This window comes from Notolepis coatsorum (assembly GCF_963971535.1).
Source record: "Notolepis coatsorum genome assembly, chromosome: 2".
Classification (NCBI taxonomy): Eukaryota; Metazoa; Chordata; class Actinopteri; order Aulopiformes; family Paralepididae; genus Notolepis; species Notolepis coatsorum.
The window spans coordinates 162,324,934-162,343,848 of record NC_140166.1 but is presented as its reverse complement, the minus strand read 5'-3'; the positions used below and the strand labels follow the sequence as shown (position 1 = coordinate 162,343,848).

General features: G+C 44.9%; 1 pseudogene across 1 annotated transcript in view; it reads right to left on the bottom strand.

Moving 5' to 3' along the window:
* LOC311223593 (adenylate cyclase type 1-like) overlaps positions 1-18,915 on the bottom strand; it is a 181,023-nt pseudogene that overhangs the window by 66,190 nt on the left and 95,918 nt on the right. The window contains exons 5-7 of the transcript in view: positions 10,769-10,896; positions 3,259-3,418; positions 944-1,081 (exon numbers count right to left, since the gene is read on the bottom strand). The product of the transcript in view is annotated as an adenylate cyclase type 1-like (transcript). The remainder of the gene's footprint in view (positions 1-943; positions 1,082-3,258; positions 3,419-10,768; positions 10,897-18,915) is intronic.

Genomic DNA, 18,915 nt, shown 5'->3' with positions numbered 1-18,915 from the left:
GGATTAACCATGAGTATACATCCAACCACGTGTCATTTCAGAGACAACAGACGACAGAGAGACAGAGAAGAGAGAGACAGAGACAGAGAAGAGAAGGGAAGAGAGAGAAGAGAAGAGAAGAGAAGAGAAGATGAGAGTCGAGGAGAGTCGAGGAGAGAGAAGAAGAGAAGAGAGAGAAGAGAAAGAGAAGAGAAGAGAAGAGAAAGAGAAGAGGAAGAGAAGAGAAGAGAAGAGAAGAGAAGAGAGACAGAGAAGAGAAGAGAAGAGAAGAGAAGAGAAGAGAGAGAAGAGAAGAGAGAGAAGAGAAGTGAAGAGAAGAGAAGAGAGATAGAGAAGAGAAGAGAAGAGAAGAGACAGAGAAGAGAAGAGAAGAGAAGAGAAAGAAGAGAAGAGAAGAGAAGAGAAGAGAGAGAAGAAGAGAAGAGAAGTGAAGAGAAGAGAAGAGAAGAGAAGATAGAAGAGAAGAAGAAGAGAGAGAAGAGAAGAGAAGAGAAGAGAAGAGAAGAGAAGAGAAGAGAAGAGAGAGAAGAGAAGAGAAGAGAAAGAGAAGAGAAGAGAAGAGAAGAGAAGAGAAGAGAAGAGAAGAGAAGAAGAGAAGAGAAGAGAAGAAGAGAAGAGAAGAGAAAGAGAAAGAGAAGAGAAGAGAAACAAAAAACAGGCAGACATCCAGAAGGACAACGAGAGAAAGAAAGAAAATAAAACACAATAAGGAAAAAAATTAGAAAGAAAGAAAAAGAAGAAAGAAAGGAAGAAGAAAGAAAGAAAGAAAGAAAGAAAGAAAGAAGAAGGAAAGAAAGGAGAAAAGAAAGAAAGAAAGAAAAACACAAGAAAGAAAAAAGAAAGAAAGAAAGAAAGAAACAAGAAAGAAAGAAAGAAAAACACAAGAAAGAAAAAAAGAAAGAAAGAAAGAAAGAAAGAAACAAGAAAGAAAGTAATGCTGTACCTTCCGTCTATGAGATGGAACTATGAAGAAGGTCTCGATGCCGTGTTTCAGCAGGAAAGCGTGTCTCTCGTGACCAAACCCTGGCTCCACCTCGTAGTCCCCGTTCAGACACTCCAGAGTGGTCCTGGTCACATGCACCTTGCTGAGGAGACAACCAGGGTGTTGGACAGACAGGGAGGACAACCCGAGGGGACAGACATTAGACCACAACAGCCCGCCTGATCTCCAGGGGTGTAAAGTACTTAAGTACCGTTTTGGGGGATTTGTACTTTACTCTAGTATTATTAGGTTTGTATACAGTACTTGTACTTTTACTCAATTACATTTCAGAGGAAAAAAAACATACTTTTGACTCCTTACATTTAATATGCAGACCTACAAAGTACAAATCTTGCAGGTCCAACCATTTTAATTGGTATATTTGTTTCTCTGGCCGAACTAACGTTAACGTTATTAATCCTGCGGCCACGCATTATTATAAAACAGCCAATCAAATCCCCATCAATGGAAAATGAACCCGCCCATACCCATGCTGATTGGTCCTTGTGCGAGACTAAAAAGTGGGGATCTTTGATTAAACACCTGCTATCAGAAGAATAGACAGTCAGAGTGACAAGCTACAGAAGATGGCCACAAACGATAGTACGAGTGATGAAGAGGACGAAACGGAACATTTCATTGCCCCGGAATAAAAAAAGTTTTTCATTTACTTTTTAGTATTTTTAAGTGCATTTAAAAGCAGAAACTTTTTGACTTTTACTCAAGTGTGTTTTTAGCCAGATACTCTGACTTTACTTGAGTACGATTTTGAGACGGTACCCATACTTTCACTTAAGTATAATTTCGGGGTGCTTTTACACCCCTGTATAGAACACAGCAGCCCGCCTGATCATCCAAAGTACCAAAGTCAGCCCCACGTCAGCCCACTTCTCAGAGAGCAGCACTGGCTTCAAGGTTCTTGATCTAGCATACCATGCAGCGAGTGGAACAGCTCCTTCCAACCCCCCGGTCCAAGTATTCTCTAACTACACACCCTCAAGATGACTTCTGCCTGGAACAATCTACCTGTTCATATCCATTCAATAACATCTTTTCACTTTTAAAATGTCTCTTTCCTCTCACTTTGAGATTACCTGTTCATGTTTTGACTAATCATCATGTTTTGACCATTCATCATTATCACAGTTCATTGACGCAATGATAAATAATTATGTGTTATGTGTACTGTTGTAGTTATTGTAGTTGTTACTATTGTGTTTTCTTTTTTTAGTTCTTTGTTTTGTTCGTCTGTCTGATTGATGTGTCTGAACTGACTGTAAAATATCTTGTCGTAAATGTATGATTATTTTGTAATCTGGGACCTCCTTGAAAACAAGATGGTTCATCTCAAGGGGTTATTCCTAATAAAGAATTTCAATATATATATATATATATATATATATATATATATATATATATATATATATATATATATATTATATATATAAGATCCCATACGCTCTGCATCTTCTGGCCGCCTGAGACCTATTCGGGCTCCTGGGGGGCCAACGAAACAAAGCAGGCTATTCTCTGGAACAAACTTCCCATCACAGTCAGGAAAGCTGAAATTGTCTGCCATTCGACTAAAAACACTCTTCAATCAATATCTGAAATAATGATAATAATAAAGAAATAACTTTCTTACTGTCTTTTACTACTAGTATTTACTATGCTAATATACCTATAATACTACCTACTATGCTAATATGTTTAGTACTATCATTATGCACTCCGAGTGTAGCACTGTTTGACAAACAATGCCACTGACTTGTTGTACATAATTTGTAAGTCGCTTTGCATAAAAAGCGTCAGCTAAATTACTAAATGTAAATTTACATTTAGAATAACAACCTCCTGTTTAGATTGACACCTGTGTATTTTTACCATTTCACGGTCCTCTGGGTCATTAAACTCACAATATACAGAATGAAATTGGCGATACAACATTTTCACAGCGACAGCACTATGATGGATGTCCACAAACCAAGTAGGACTTGCCGCACACTTAAAGGAACATTGAAGAAGTAAAGAGTTTTTCAATTGTATTTTTAAAAAGGCTCTTTGTGGCTCTGTTTGTTTACATCGCTAATGCTTGTAATCACTGTAGTAAAACGTATCTTGTCTGATCTTCTCCTGTCCCGTCCCGTCCCGTCTCCTCTCCTCTCCTCTCCTCTCCTCTCCTCTCCTCTCCTCTCTCTCCTCTCCTCTCCTCTCCTCCTCTCCTCTCCTCTCCCTCCTCTCCTCTCTTACTGTAACTGTATGTTGGGTGTCAGTACTGACCCAGGCAGCCCACCAGTCTCCATGACGTTGGCCAGCGTCACGTCATTGGACCAGACGTCGTACTGCCACTTCCTCAGGCCAGACTCGCACAGCACCCGGCCCGTGTGCAGACCCACCCGCATGTTCAGGTCCACCTCCGTGGCCTCCACCACCGACCTGTGAGGGGGTGACAAACTCTGGTTAATCAGAGTCGATTATGGACGGATTATGACACAATCTAGGCCCATCACCCCCCCCCCCCCCCCCCCCCCATCTAGTTATACTAGTCGCATGCAGTTTAGGGAAAGACCATGCAGTGCATTATCATGCAGAGATGTGATATTTGCATATAGATAGAGAGGTGAATATAGACAGACAGGTGAATATAGATAGACAGGTGAATATAGATGGACAGGTGAATATAGACGACAGGTGAATATAGACAGACAGGTGAATATAGATGAACAGGTGAAATAAGACAGACAGATGAATATAGACAGACAGGTGAATATAGACAAACAGGTGAATATAGACAAACAGGTGAATATAGACAAACAGGTGAATATAGACAGACAGATGAATATAGACAGACAGGTGAATATAGACAAACAGGTGAATATAGATAAACAGGTGCATGTAGATAGACAGGTGCATATAGATAGACAGGTGAATCTAGCTTTCAACCTGATATCCAGTGGTGACTGGTCATTAGGGGCAGGTGGGGCAGAGCCTAGTGTCACCAAAAATAACTTGCCTATTATATAGCATCTTACTAAATTGCATATACATTTTATTAGTATTTTAGTTCATGTCATCTTTCTGCGGAGGTCCGTGCAGACTCAAAGCGTACAAAGCGACCAAAGTACTCAAAGCGTACTCAAAGCGTACTCAAAGCGTACTCAAAGCGTACTCAAAGCATACTCAAAGCGTACTCAAAGCATACTCAAAGCGTACTCAAAGCGTACTCAAAGCGTACTCAAAGCGTACTCAAAGCGTGCTCAAAGCGTACTCAAAGCGTACTCAAAGCGTACTCAAAGCGTACTCAAAGCGTACTCAAAGCGTGCTCAAAGCGTACTCAAAGCGTGCTTCAAGCGTACTCAAAGCACACGATGTACTCAAGCGACTCAACGGCCAAAGCGTGCTCAAAGCGTACTCAAAGCGTACTCAAAGCGTACTCAAAGCGTACTCAAAGCGTGCTCAAAGCGGACTCAAAGCGTACTCAAAGCGACTCAAAGCGTGCTCAAAGCGTACTCAAAGCGTGCTCAAAGCGTGCTCAAAGCGTACTCAAAGCGTACTCAAAGCGTACTCAAAGCGTACTCAAAGCGTGCTCAAAGCGGACTCAAAGCGTACTCAAAGCGTACTCAAAGCGTGCTCAAAGCGTACTCAAAGCGTGCTCAAAGCGTACTCAAAGCGTACTCAAAGCGTACTCAAAGCGTGCTCAAAGCGGACTCAAAGCGTACTCAAAGCGTACTCAAAGCGTACTCAAAGCGTACTCAAAGCGGACTCCAAGTGCGAAGCTCCAATTTTCTAACCGTGCGGACATCCGCACCGCTCACTTGGTGTCACACAAAACGCTGCTCTGCGTTTTGGTTGACATCGACCTGCATTTAATGTGACACCGATCTGCATTTTACTCTGAACACTCGCTCCGTGCCAAGTGAGAGTAGGGCAGGATCATGATTAAATGGGTAGGATTGGCCCGGTAAAATGTTGGCAGGTAGATGGCGCTAAATTTTGTTTTACTATCGCTAATCGTCATCCATTCCAATTCATATACATGAATTGGACCATGTCTTTCTTCATTATATGAAGAAACTTGAGATGTTTGAATGGCTTTTCTAAATGAAGTGTGTAAAATTGCCAGTTTTCTTTCGAAATATTGGAAATGGAGATAACCTATACTCTTTATTTTGACATCGACAGAAGTCTAAACAGCGTGGGACAAATTTTGTAAACTGGCGTGAGACATGTAGGAAATTAGTCCGCGGTGGTCCGCTCGACTATGTAAGCTCAAACGACTGCGGACATGCCGTGCAGAGTCCGGTCCGCGTATGTTCCGCTCGACTAGGGGAGAATGTGCAAGAAGAAGAAACAGAAAAGAAAGAGACAGGAGGAGTCTTCATCAGATGAAGATTATTGTTTTTGTTTGGTTTGTATGGAAACGTTCTCCAACAGCCATTCAGGGGAGGTATGAGAGAAGTGTTGGATATGCAACCAATTGGCACAAAAGCTCTGCTTAGTTGGAGTGCCCAGGCCCTACATTTGCCATCACTGTAACTCAGATAGTGAATGAGTGTAGCCTAGTTGTGTTGGCTATTATTGTTAGGCCTATTTATTTTGTTCTTATTTTGTTATATAGGATGGCCTAAAGATGTCTTTCCTGTTTATGTTCATGTTAAGATGCATTAAGTTATGTATTTGTCAACTTGTCAATGCAATTGACAATTTAGTTCTTCCTCCTTGCCTTCTTTTTAACATTTTTCCCATTAAAACACATGGTGACAACCAGCCCCATAGTGTGTGACAACCATCCCCGTGATTGGGTTGGTTGTCACAATGTGTCAGAGTGTCTTTGATAGGTAATCCTCTTTGTTACAATATGTTGGAAAATTTGAGGGATACACATTTCAAGCTAACATCTTAAGCTTCAATTTAATGTAGGAATGACTATTGAAAGATGTTTTGATGATGAGCAATTCACACTAGAGTAAAAAGTGTGACAACCATCCCCGTTCTCCCCTATGGGAGGGCCTTTACTGTTTTCATTGCGTCATTCTCCCGATCGTTAGGTCTAAAATAGCACGAATGGGGCTAGCCCCTCTCTATCAATGCAGTGTGTACGGTACACGTGTATGCTTTTACCAACGCGTTCGTGTTTCCGGGTTCCCGTTTTGCGCTCTGATTGGCCACTGACCTATGCTATTACGCCCCCATTTACGCTCTCACCTGAGACGCGCTGTGAAGCACCAGCGGGGCGAGGCGGTGGTTTCTCCCCGGCTCCGTGCGCCTTGCTGCCGCCGGCTTGTCTCACATGACTCGGTCCAGCTCCAGCAACCCGCCTCTCTCTCCATAATAGACGCAACCAGGCGTGCATTCTCGTGGGAAAACCCGAAACAACATTTAATAAAGACGAGTGCTAGTTGTGTTTCCCCATCTACCGTCAATATAAAACCATCCACCACCCGTTGGAGGAGTAGTGGGGGAGAAGAAGAGGAATATTTTTAAATAGCAAGAATTATCGACTGGCAACTCTGTGCTCGTCATCATCATCATCATCATCATCATCATCATCATCATCATCATCATCATCATCAAACCTTTATTTGAATAGGCAGGTTAATTAAGAACAAGTTCTTATTTTCAATAACGGCCTATTTGGGGGTAAAAAGCCCCCTAGGGGAAAGGGGATAGGGGATAAAACAAAACAAATAAAAATAAAACACAAAGGAACATTATTAAAAAGGCAGGACATACATACAGAGCAACAACTGAACTGAACAACAACTGGCGGACAACAGAACAATAGTGGCAGCATGGTGTTAGCACATGGAGAAACATCTACACGAGTGCTCTAGGGAGTTTGTTAAATTTTCCTTAAACAATCTAATTGAAATAAACGTTTCCATATTTAAGGTTTTTTGTAGTGTGTTCCAGCTATCAGCTGCTGCGTACTGAAAGGAGGAACGGCCTTGTGAGGAGTTGGCATGGGGGGCGTTTACCAGGATATGTGTGGCTGACCGGGTGTGGTAATTCGGGAGTGGACGAGGGTGGACTAGGCGAGTAAGGTAAGGGGGATTACGGCCTAGAAGTGTTTTATATACAAAGGCCAGCCAGTGGATGTTGCGTCTAATCTCCAGGGAGGGCCAGTTTACTAGGGAGTATTAGCTCGCAGTGGTGGATCCTGTAGGGGGCATTGGTAGCGAAGAGAATGGCGGAGTGATATAGGATATCTAAGCGCTCTAGATCACCTTTACGTCAGACCTGCAGCTGCTGGTACTGTATGGAGAGAGAGGCGGGGGGTCTCATCTCCATGTACAGTAGCCGAACCGAAGACACACAACAACAGACAGACAGCTCAGTGATTGAAACCTACGTGTTTGTGCGACCATGTCGACCTGAACAATGGGGGATAATAATAAGAACGAGCGGCCTCTGGGGCCTGGAGGGAGGATACCGCAGGCGGAAGACGACCGCTGCTGCTGGAGCTGGACCGAGTCATGTGAGACAAGCCGGCGGCAGCAAGGCGCACGGAGCCGGGGAGAAACCACCGCCTCGCCCCGCTGGTGCTTCACAGCGCGTCTCAGGCGAGAGCGTAAAGGGGGGCGTAATAGCATAGGTCAGTGGCCAATCAGAGCGCAAAACGGGAACCCGGAAACACGAACGCGTTGGTAAAAGCATACACGCGTACGCCGCACGTGGGAAAATCCAACTGCACATGCTCAGGGTGTTGTCTCATTCACAGTAGACCACATCAATTTGATGACAAGTGGGGCTCGGAGCGGGAGCCCCTAGCCCCAAGTGTACGTCATTTCGTATTTCAAAGTTGATTGGCTGGGTCGGATTTCAGTTGGCAAAGAAGCTTTTCATTGCTAATGGCAGCTACTGTAAACTACCTAGCTAGTGATGTTACATGAAAATTAACAAGGTGGATTATTTACTCGAGCACAGGTTTGAAACCATGAATTTGGAGGAAGCAATTTAAATCAAACGTCTGAGAGCTGCTGCAGTGTGTGTGTGTGTGTGTGTGTGTGTGTGTGTGTGTGTGTGTGTGTGTGTGTGTGTGTGTGTGTGTGTGTGTGTGTGTGTGTGTGTGTGTGTGTGTGTGTGTGTGTGTGTGTGTGTGTGTGTGTGTGTGTGTGCTCGTGTGGTACAGCTCTGTGGAGGCTTGGAGGAGATAAAGCAGGACTTTTCAAAAGCCGCTACTCTACAGTAAATCACGATACAAAGATCCCCGTCAACACAGCCAGGAGAGAGAGAGAGAGAGAGAGAGAGAGAGAGAGAGAGAGGAATGGAGGTTAAGAGAGAAAGGAGAACAAGCTATTAAAACGAGAGACGGAGAGAGGATGAGAGAGAGGGATACATGGATACATAGGAGAATAAGAGAGACTCCTGGGAGGGTTGACAAAGTGAGAATGGGGAGAGAGCGATGAGAAGAGAAGGGAAGAGGGAGGGAGGGAGGGAGGGAGGGAGGGAGGGAGGGTATGGAGAGAAAGCGCTCTGTCCATCAAGCTGTGTGGGGGGGGTGGGGGGTGACGGATGGAGGGATGTGTGTGTACAGAGGCACCTGTCCTGACTGATAAAGCGCCCCTGAGGTGGCCTCCATCCGCTCAGACCGAACGACAGCAAAACAACATCACAGACCAACGCTCACAGCAGCGGAGAGCAGGCTGAAGGAGCCTGTAGGTCAAGACTACACACCAGTTGACTGACAGGGGAACAAAATACCCCCCCCCCTTTCGAGAAAGGGTTAAGGATTAAAGTCAAGGTTAAGGTTATCTATAGGGTAAGGTGCATATTAAGTGTAAGGTTAAGGTTAGGGTTGGGTTTAAAGGTCAGCAGTGTGCTGGAACCAGACTCATCAGTTATGTCGTAGATGGATCTTCATGATCAATATAGGTTTAATAGTGAGACAAATAATATATAAACAAGGCACACATGTGATAGATCACGGTTTATGTGGGTTTTATTTTAGTTTATTCTAAGGTGCTTTGGCTTTATTTAGTCTTTCTGTGAAGGACAGCTGTCAATCACTGGGCCTCTGCAGTTAATTGTCATGCGGCATGGCAGGTGTGTGGGCTTGATTGCCACCTGCTTGGTGTCAGGTGTGCAGTGCCTTTAAGTAGGTTTGGTTGACTGTGTTCGGATGCTTGTCCATTTCATCTTTTTCCCTCAACAGTAGAGGAGTGTCCCAAGCTCATGCTTCTAGGGTTTTCTCATAGTGCTATTGTTTTTCTTGTTGTTTTCAACTGCTAGAAAGTGGTGGTTATTTTGGGATTTTTATTTAGTTTAGTTATTTATATAGTTATTTTATACTGGTGTTTTATGTTTCCTACAGTTTATATTTGTATTGATTTTATTCTTCCCCCACCCGCTCTCATCGATCAGCGATTCCAGTGGTTACCCCTCTAACTTTAAGATTCCCCTTTTTGTGTGTGTCTGCTTTGCTAAGAGGAGTGTTTCCATCCTGGCCAGTTAGGAGACACTGAGGTGGATAAGGGGTTCCGGCTCTCTTGTGGGTAGAGTGGGTAGAGTGGGACAAAAGATCAGACAAAATGTTGTCCTACTGTAGCTCCACTTAAGAAATTTTCGGGCGGATTTTGGGATTCACAAACGGCCCCTTCTCCTGGATTCGGTCTTCCTGTAACTAAGAGCAGGATTTAGCGCTGAAGAGCAGTGTTCTTAAGGGCTTTATTTGGGGAGGAATCATGGTGATTGCGTTCATGTCAACTCTACAGACGTCCTTGGAATTAAATAATCATAATAATAATAAATATGACAATATTTGTATGATACAAAATTACGTTTTTCATTTACAGTCATGCCTCCACGATGCATCGTGATCTCAGAAAATAAATAATAGCACTACACAAACACTGCAAATGATGGTGAATAAATAACTAAATAAATCAGATACATATTATTATTTATTGTTGGTTTTATAAAAGAAAATTGCTTAAAAAAAGACATTGCTTATTGTATACATTGTAAGAGCCATGGGATTCCACTGCTCATCTTCCCCGGACAACAGACGTGCTGTCCAACTCTGACAGCAGGGATGTAGGATGAATAAGCATGAATTTGACTTTCTTGATTTAGTCACTAGTAGATACAGTTTACAATTTCTCTCAAGAACTAAACACATCACTTCAATAATACTCAAACAAGGGTGTCAGAGAATAAGCGTGGCACCGCTGATGTACTGTACACAGTGCATTACAGCACACTATAGCTATAGTGGAATAGACTATTAATATTCCATATTTATACCATCTTGTTTCACGCTCCTGGCCACCTGCACACACACTCGTGCATACTGTATAATCTACGTGCGTAATGACATGTTTTATTAGGAGATCACATACTGTATGCGCTGCCCTATAGTGGTCAAACTGTAGTTCTACTACAGTACAGTACAGTACAGTACACTACACGTCTTAGCGTGACATGATGTGTACTGTATGCAGCGCTGCTGTACAATAACAATACATTTGAATCTAATCTAATTTTGATCCGTCGCAAAGCGCTTCCGCGCTACCTGTTGAATACAGGGATCAGCACATGCAATGCTGACCCTTGTTTTGCACACTGGCCTCACATTATAATTAGCTGGAGGGGCGTGTCTGTATGCAAATTAGGTATACAGGAACACGTGTTCCAGTTTGTAAATGAGTGATGTATTTAATTCAGGGGATCGCAGCTGCGATCATGACAACCTCTCCATGACAACCTCTGAATCCGGGGGTAATTGTCGTCGGCTTTTTCTCTTTTTCTTTACCTAAGTAAAGGTGTGTGTACGTATTCACTCACGCTATAGTGTCGATCATGTCCAGGCCCATCTCCACACAGCAGTGGGCGTGGTCGGCCTTGGGCTGGGTTAAACCAGACACACAGTAGTAACAGTCCCCCAGGATCTTTATACGTCTGCAGTGGTTCTCCTGCAGGAGGACAGAGAGAGAAAGAGACACACAGGAAGACAGTCACCGCCAATGGCCAAGCTCTGTCAAAATTGCTACAGTGTGTTTCTCCACTAAGCTAAAAAGACGACACTGTGGCCAGTTTAGCCAATTTGTGAAAGCGGATCGTACAGACGCTGATTCACACGGCCACGTGGAGAGGAGGGGAAGGAGACAGGTGCTCCGTTTTCTTCTGGTCATGGAAGCGGAACGATTCTCATGTGGAGGATATGAAACTTTCAGCTGTAAGGTTTTTGGAACGATGTAAAATGGTAAATGGCTGCATTTATATAAAAGCTTTTATCCAAAGCACTTTACAATTTGTTCCTCACATTTTACCCATTCCCTCACACATTCACACACCGACGGCGGAGGCAACCATGCAAAGTGCCAACCTGCTCATCGGGAGCAGTTAGGGGTTAAGTGTCTTGCTCAAGGACACTTTGACACACTGCCCGGGAGGAGCTGGGAATCGAACCAGGAACCTCTGGATTACCAAGTGACTGCTCTACCTCCTGAGCCACTATCACCGATGTAAAAAGGGTATCGAGGCATTCAGTGACTGTTGGGACGAACGCCACAGTGGACAAAACAAGTAACATAAGCATCCTTGAGCCTGGGCCCTATTCCCCGTACCTGGTTCAACTAAGTCGATCAAGAGTCCCATTATCCAGATTCAGTTAACCCGATGTTTGAAGCCGGGATTTTCCTGTTCCTCGAAGGTGGATTCAGTCTCGTTAACTCGAACCAGACTTGAGACCCAGGATAAGTGCGCGCGGCCGCTTCAGTTGAAAAGCCAGCACTTATCGATAGCAGAGATCCTGATTTTCTAACGGCATTGATTGATTAATTGATTTAAAACTTTATTAACAGATTGCAGTACGGCTCAATCGCCTCGCAGACAAGTTAAATGCGTTATCTATAGGCTAATTTTAAGTCCCTCATTACCTCAATCAATCAGATTATATTTCTTTAAACTTGCCTGCTGGCAGTAGGTTTATGGATTGAATAATCAAATGAGATCTTGCTAGCGAAAATAATTAGTTAAATTGTTATACAGAATAAGGATACGGCTCTCTTACCCATTGATTGATGTATGGTGGATGTTTTACTTATCTGCACTGTGGTGTAACGGTTTCTGCTTTTGACTTTCACGCAGACGGCCCGGGTTCGAATCCTAGTCTTTTCCTTCTTTTTGCAATGTAGGAATAATTCAATTTGGTGCACGTTGAGAGCTATATAAAGAATGACATCCTCAATGCATGTAGATTTATAATATTTTAACTTAAAACTAGGCTACTTTTGCGTATAATCATTAATATTATATTCCAAAAAATGATATTGGAAACGCGGGGTTTCGAACACCGGTCGCCCGGTTGCCAGGATTGAGCACTACCGCTGCGCCACTGTGCCAGACGGGATAGATTCATTGTTTATCCAAGACCATCAATGGACAAGAGACCCGTGTTTAGAATATTTTTTCTTTTGAATGAAGTTTTATCTCTTTATTCTCAAATGCATTAATGTGACGTCAACGGCTCATTCAATTTCTCAAATCCGTCAAACAGCGCATCTCATCAGACATTTTAATCCCAGTTACAATATCACACAAAATCCACAATCCACGCATAGACACTTCAATTTTATGCTTGAATGAAACACAATCCGGGCGCTCCGTTAAGCAAATCTACAGCGGAGAATATATGAAACTAATCAGAGCCAAACGGCCGATAGGTTTCATTCATTAAAAATATCCCAGCGGGATTCACATTTGCAATGCGCCGTTATTAAAATAACCACATGCAGCGTGTATCGCGACTCCGAGCGCCGTATATGACGTGCATTATTTTATTTAGGACAAAGTAAATCTATAGGCTCAATATGATTTATTATCAGCATTTAGTTCTATTATTATACATTTCAAAAGCCCCCTCTAGGAAAACGAAGCACAGAAACATAATTCAGAATGGTATAATGGGATCTAGACTGTGAGAATCATTTCAGGAAGCGAGCTGTCATTTATTTGCGGGGGCGTGGCCATGGTTCATCCGGCTAACTGAAGTTAACCCTGCTCTCGACCAGGCTCAAACTTTTTGATCTGTTGTCATGGTGATTTGGACAATCGCGCGTCGGGGAATGGAAAGGTCCGGCTTAAGTCCGACTAGACTGGAAATTATCCGGCTAACTCAGTTATCCAGGTACGGGGAACGGGGCCCTGGTGTGACCACCCATGTTGACAGAAATCTATTTTTGGTAGCCTATCTATTTAAATAATTTTGTCTTTATTAAAGAGTGCTTTTATTTGTTTTTAACTTTTTATATAACCCCACCATGTAAATCATCTTTGGGTACCCAATAAAGCGATATATAAGTCTGATGTATTATATAATATTATTACATGGCGTTTTCACATTTGCCGAAATGCTTGCTTGTGATTGGTCAATAGCGCTCCGTTACCCCTAGCAGCGGTCAATTATCACACAATAATGACCGCTGTGCGCAGCTGTTAGCAATCAAGCCCACAATAATGACCGCTGTGTGCAGCTGTTCGCAATCAAGCCCACTGACATCAGTGCTGCCGCCGGCGAAGCTGCCGGCGATGACAGGGGGCGGAGCGACGAGCGGAGCCAGAAGCCCAGAACCAGTGTTGCGAGTCGATGTAAAATGAATTAGGTATATTGTTAGTAAGTTAGCCATGTAATAAGCGGGATAATGTATAGCTATACTCGATCATTGTCGCAAAATAATTGACCTTCACTGACGTTTAAAACACCTCGGCGAGGCGCCTCGGTATTTTAAACTCTGTGTCGGTCAATTATTTTGCGACAATGACCTCGTAGCTATACATTATCCCTTACATAATAATAATAATAATAATAATAATAATAATAATAATAATAATAATAATAATAATAATAATAATAACAATGTTTCACTTCACTTAATCATGCAGAAGGATACAACAATGACTTTGAAGTAGCATTTGTGAAATCTGAAAAGCAAAATTAGGTCAGGTCGTGTTTTCTTTCTTTTCTTATGGACAAAAGCAAAAAAGAGGAGTGGCAGCTTCTTCCTCGTCCTCCTCCATGACATCTTCATCAGAGGAGGACATCTTCATCTTCAAAAAGAAGGGTAGCCTATTATATAATACAGCCCGTGGCGTTGTACAGTGTGATTACCATAGCTGTGCAGTTGAGAGAGGTATGTTTGCTTTCCACTCCAGCCTGCTGCTGCAGGGCTGGACGAACCTGGTTGCTAGTTTTCAAAGGTATAGAACCATTTCTTGAAATCATACGAATGAAGTAGAAGACATGAGCATAATGCATCCCTGGAATGTGGGGGAAGTTCTAAATCCCCAATGGTCTTGTTTTCTTCTGCCACACCTACATTTAAAGGTGCTGCAAGTGGTATTTTATCTGTTCAAATAAGTGGTCAAAAAATTATAATAATAGCTCCGACAGCCATCACTGATATAGTCAGTAACATGGGTCTCCCAGTCCCTCCGCTCTGCAGTAAACAGGACATAAATGTTCCCTTCCAACTGTATCCAATCAGGAGAGAGAGAGAGAACTCCACACACTGCATGGTCTGACAAATAAGAAATAGAAACTAGCTTTAAGCAAATGTTTCCTTGAAACAAGTCAAATAAGCTAAGTTGGATTGGCAAGATTTCTTGAAATAAGTAGAAATATCTAGGGTTCTCTCTCCTGATTGGATAAAGAGACCAGAGAAGACCCAGAGAAGACCAGAGAAGAACCAGAGAAGACCCAGAGAAGACCCAGAGAAGACCAGAGAAGAACCAGAGAAGACCCAGAGAAGACCCAGAGAAGACCCAGAGAAGACCCAGAGAAGACCCAGAGAAGACCACAGAAGATCCAGAGAAGACCCAGAGAAGACCAGAGAAGACCCAGAGAAGACCCAGAGAAGACCAGAGAAGAACCAGAGAAGACCCAGAGAAGACCCAGAGAAGACCCAGAGAAGACCCAGAGAAGACCCAGAGAAGACCAGAGAAGAACCAGAGAAAACCCAGAGAAGACACAGAGAAGACCCAGAGAAGACCAGAGAAGAACCAGAGAAGACCCAGAGAAGACCCAGAGAAGACCCAGAGAAGACCCAGAGAAGACCAGAGAAGAACCAGAGAAGACCCAGAGAAGACCAGAGAAGAACCAGAGAAGACCCAGAGAAGACCCAGAGAAGACCCAGAGAAGACCCAGAGAAGACCCAGAGAAGATCCAGAGAAGACCCAGAGAAGACCAGAGAAGAACCAGAGAAGACACAGAGAAGACCCAGAGAAGACCAGAGAAGAACCAGAGAAGACCCAGAGAAGACCCAGAGAAGACCAGAGAAGAACCAGAGAAGACCCAGAGAAGACCCAGAGAAGAACCAGAGAAGACCCAGAGAAGACCAGAGAAGAACCAGAGAAGACCCAGAGAAGACCCAGAGAAGAACCAGAGAAGACCCAGAGAAGACCCAGAGAAGACCCAGAGAAGACCCAGAGAAGACCAGAGAAGAACCAGAGAAGACCCAGAGAAGACCCAGAGAAGACCACAGAAGATCCAGAGAAGACCCAGAGAAGACCCAGAGAAGACCCAGAGAAGACCAGAGAAGATCCAGAGAAGACCCAGAGAAGACCCAGAGAAGACCAGAGAAGATCCAGAGAAGACCCAGATAAGACCCAGAGAAGACCCAGAGAAGACCCAGAGAAGACCAGAGAAGATCCAGAGAAGACCCAGAGAAGACCAGAGAAGACCAGAGAAGATCCAGAGAAGACCCAGAGAAGACCCAGAGAAGACCAGAGAAGATCCTGAGAAGACCAGAGAAGATCCAGAGAAGACCCAAAGAAGACCCAGAGAAGAGCCTGAGAAGACCCAGAGAAGAGCCTGAGAATACCCAGAGAAGAGCCTGAGAAGACCCAGAGAAGAGCCTGAGAAGACCCAGAGAAGAGCCTGAGAAGACCCAGAGAAGAGCAGAGAAGACCAGAGAAGACCCAGAGAAGACCAGAGAAGACCCAGAGAAGACCCAGAGAAGACCCAGAGAAGAGCAGAGAAGACCAGAGAAGACCCAGAGAAGACCCAGAGAAGACCAGAGAAGACCAGAGAAGAACCAGAGAAGACCCAGAGAAGAGCAGAGAAGACCAGAGAAGACCCAGAGAAGACCCAGAGAAGACCAGAGAAGACCAGAGAAGAACCAGAGAAGACCCAGAGAATACCAGAGAAGAACCAGAGAAGACCCAGATAATACCAGAGAAGAACCAGAGAAGACCCAGAGAAGACCCAGAGAAGACCCAGAGAAGACCCAGAGAAGACCACAGAAGATCCAGAGAAGACCCAGAGAAGACCAGAGAAGACCCAGAGAAGACCCAGAGAAGACCAGAGAAGAACCAGAGAAGACCCAGAGAAGACCCAGAGAAGACCCAGAGAAGACCAGAGAAGAACCAGAGAAGACCCAGAGAAGACACAGAGAAGACCCAGAGAAGACCAGAGAAGACCCAGAGAAGACCCAGAGAAGACCCAGAGAAGACCCAGAGAAGACCCAGAGAAGACCAGAGAAGAACCAGAGAAGACCCAGAGAAGACCAGAGAAGAACCAGAGAAGACCCAGAGAAGACCCAGAGAAGACCCAGAGAAGACCCAGAGAAGACCCAGAGAAGACCCAGAGAAGACCACAGAAGATCCAGAGAAGACCCAGAGAAGACCAGAGAAGAACCAGAGAAGACACAGAGAAGACCCAGAGAAGACCCAGAGAAGACCAGAGAAGAACCAGAGAAGACCCAGAGAAGACCCAGAGAAGACCCAGAGAAGACCAGAGAAGAACCAGAGAAGACCCAGAGAAGACCCAGAGAAGACCCAGAGAAGACCCAGAGAAGACCAGAGAAGAACCAGAGAAGACCCAGAGAAGACCCAGAGAAGACCCAGAGAAGAACCAGAGAAGACCCAGAGAAGAACCAGAGAAGACCCAGAGAAGACCCAGAGAAGACCCAGAGAAGACCCAGAGAAGACCCAGAGAAGACCAGAGAAGAACCAGAGAAGACCCAGAGAAGACCCAGAGAAGACCCAGAGAAGAACCAGAGAAGACCCAGAGAAGAACCAGAGAAGACCCAGAGAAGACCCAGAGAAGACCCAGAGAAGACCAGAGAAGAACCAGAGAAGACCCAGAGAAGACCCAGAGAAGACCCAGAGAAGACCCAGAGAAGACCCAGAGAAGACCAGAGAAGAACCAGAGAAGACCCAGAGAAGACCCAGAGAAGACCACAGAAGATCCAGAGAAGACCCAGAGAAGACCCAGAGAAGACCCAGAGAAGACCAGAGAAGATCCAGAGAAGACCCAGAGAAGACCCAGAGAAGATCCTGAGAAGAGCCTGAGAAGACCCAGAGAAGACCCAGAGAAGACCAGAGAAGATCCAGAGAAGACCCAGATAAGACCCAGAGAAGACCCAGAGAAGACCCAGAGAAGACCAGAGAAGATCCAGAGAAGACCCAGAGAAGACCACAGAAGATCCAGAGAAGACCCAGAGAAGACCAGAGAAGAACCAGAGAAGACACAGAGAAGACCCAGAGAAGACCCAGAGAAGACCAGAGAAGAACCAGAGAAGACCCAGAGAAGACCCAGAGAAGACCCAGAGAAGACCAGAGAAGAACCAGAGAAGACCCAGAGAAGACCCAGAGAAGACCCAGAGAAGACCCAGAGAAGACCAGAGAAGAACCAGAGAAGACCCAGAGAAGACCCAGAGAAGACCCAGAGAAGACCAGAGAAGAACCAGAGAAGACCCAGAGAAGACCCAGAGAAGACCCAGAGAAGAACCAGAGAAGACCCAGAGAAGACCAGAGAAGAACCAGAGAAGACCCAGAGAAGACCCAGAGAAGACCCAGAGAAGACCAGAGAAGAACCAGAGAAGACCCAGAGAAGACCCAGAGAAGACCCAGAGAAGACCCAGAGAAGACCCAGAGAAGACCAGAGAAGAACCAGAGAAGACCCAGAGAAGACCCAGAGAAGACCACAGAAGATCCAGAGAAGACCCAGAGAAGACCCAGAGAAGACCCAGAGAAGACCAGAGAAGATCCAGAGAAGACCCAGAGAAGACCCAGAGAAGACCCAGAGAAGACCAGAGAAGATCCAGAGAAGACCCAGAGAAGACCCAGAGAAGATCCTGAGAAGAGCCTGAGAAGATCCAGAGAAGACCAGAGAAGACCCAGAGAAGACCCAGAGAAGACCCAGAGAATACCCAGAGAAGACCAGAGAAGACCCAGAGAAGACCCAGAGAAGACCAGAGAAGACCCAGAGAAGACCAGAGAAGATCCAGAGAAGACCCAGAGAAGACCCAGAGAAGACCCAGAGAAGACCAGAGAAGATCCAGAGAAGACCCAGATAAGACCCAGAGAAGACCCAGAGAAGACCCAGAGAAGACCAGAGAAGATCCAGAGAAGACCCAGAGAAGACCACAGAAGATCCAGAGAAGACCCAGAGAAGACCAGAGAAGAACCAGAGAAGACACAGAGAAGACCCAGAGAAGACCCAGAGAAGACCAGAGAAGAACCAGAGAAGACCCAGAGAAGACCCAGAGAAGACCCAGAGAAGACCAGAGAAGAACCAGAGAAGACCCAGAGAAGACCCAGAGAAGACCCAGAGAAGACCCAGAGAAGACCAGAGAAGAACCAGAGAAGACCCAGAGAAGACCCAGAGAAGACCCAGAGAAGACCAGAGAAGAACCAGAGAAGACCCAGAGAAGACCCAGAGAAGACCCAGAGAAGAACCAGAGAAGACCCAGAGAAGACCAGAGAAGAACCAGAGAAGACCCAGAGAAGACCCAGAGAAGACCCAGAGAAGACCAGAGAAGAACCAGAGAAGACCCAGAGAAGACCCAGAGAAGACCCAGAGAAGACCCAGAGAAGACCCAGAGAAGACCAGAGAAGAACCAGAGAAGACCCAGAGAAGACCCAGAGAAGACCACAGAAGATCCAGAGAAGACCCAGAGAAGACCCAGAGAAGACCCAGAGAAGACCAG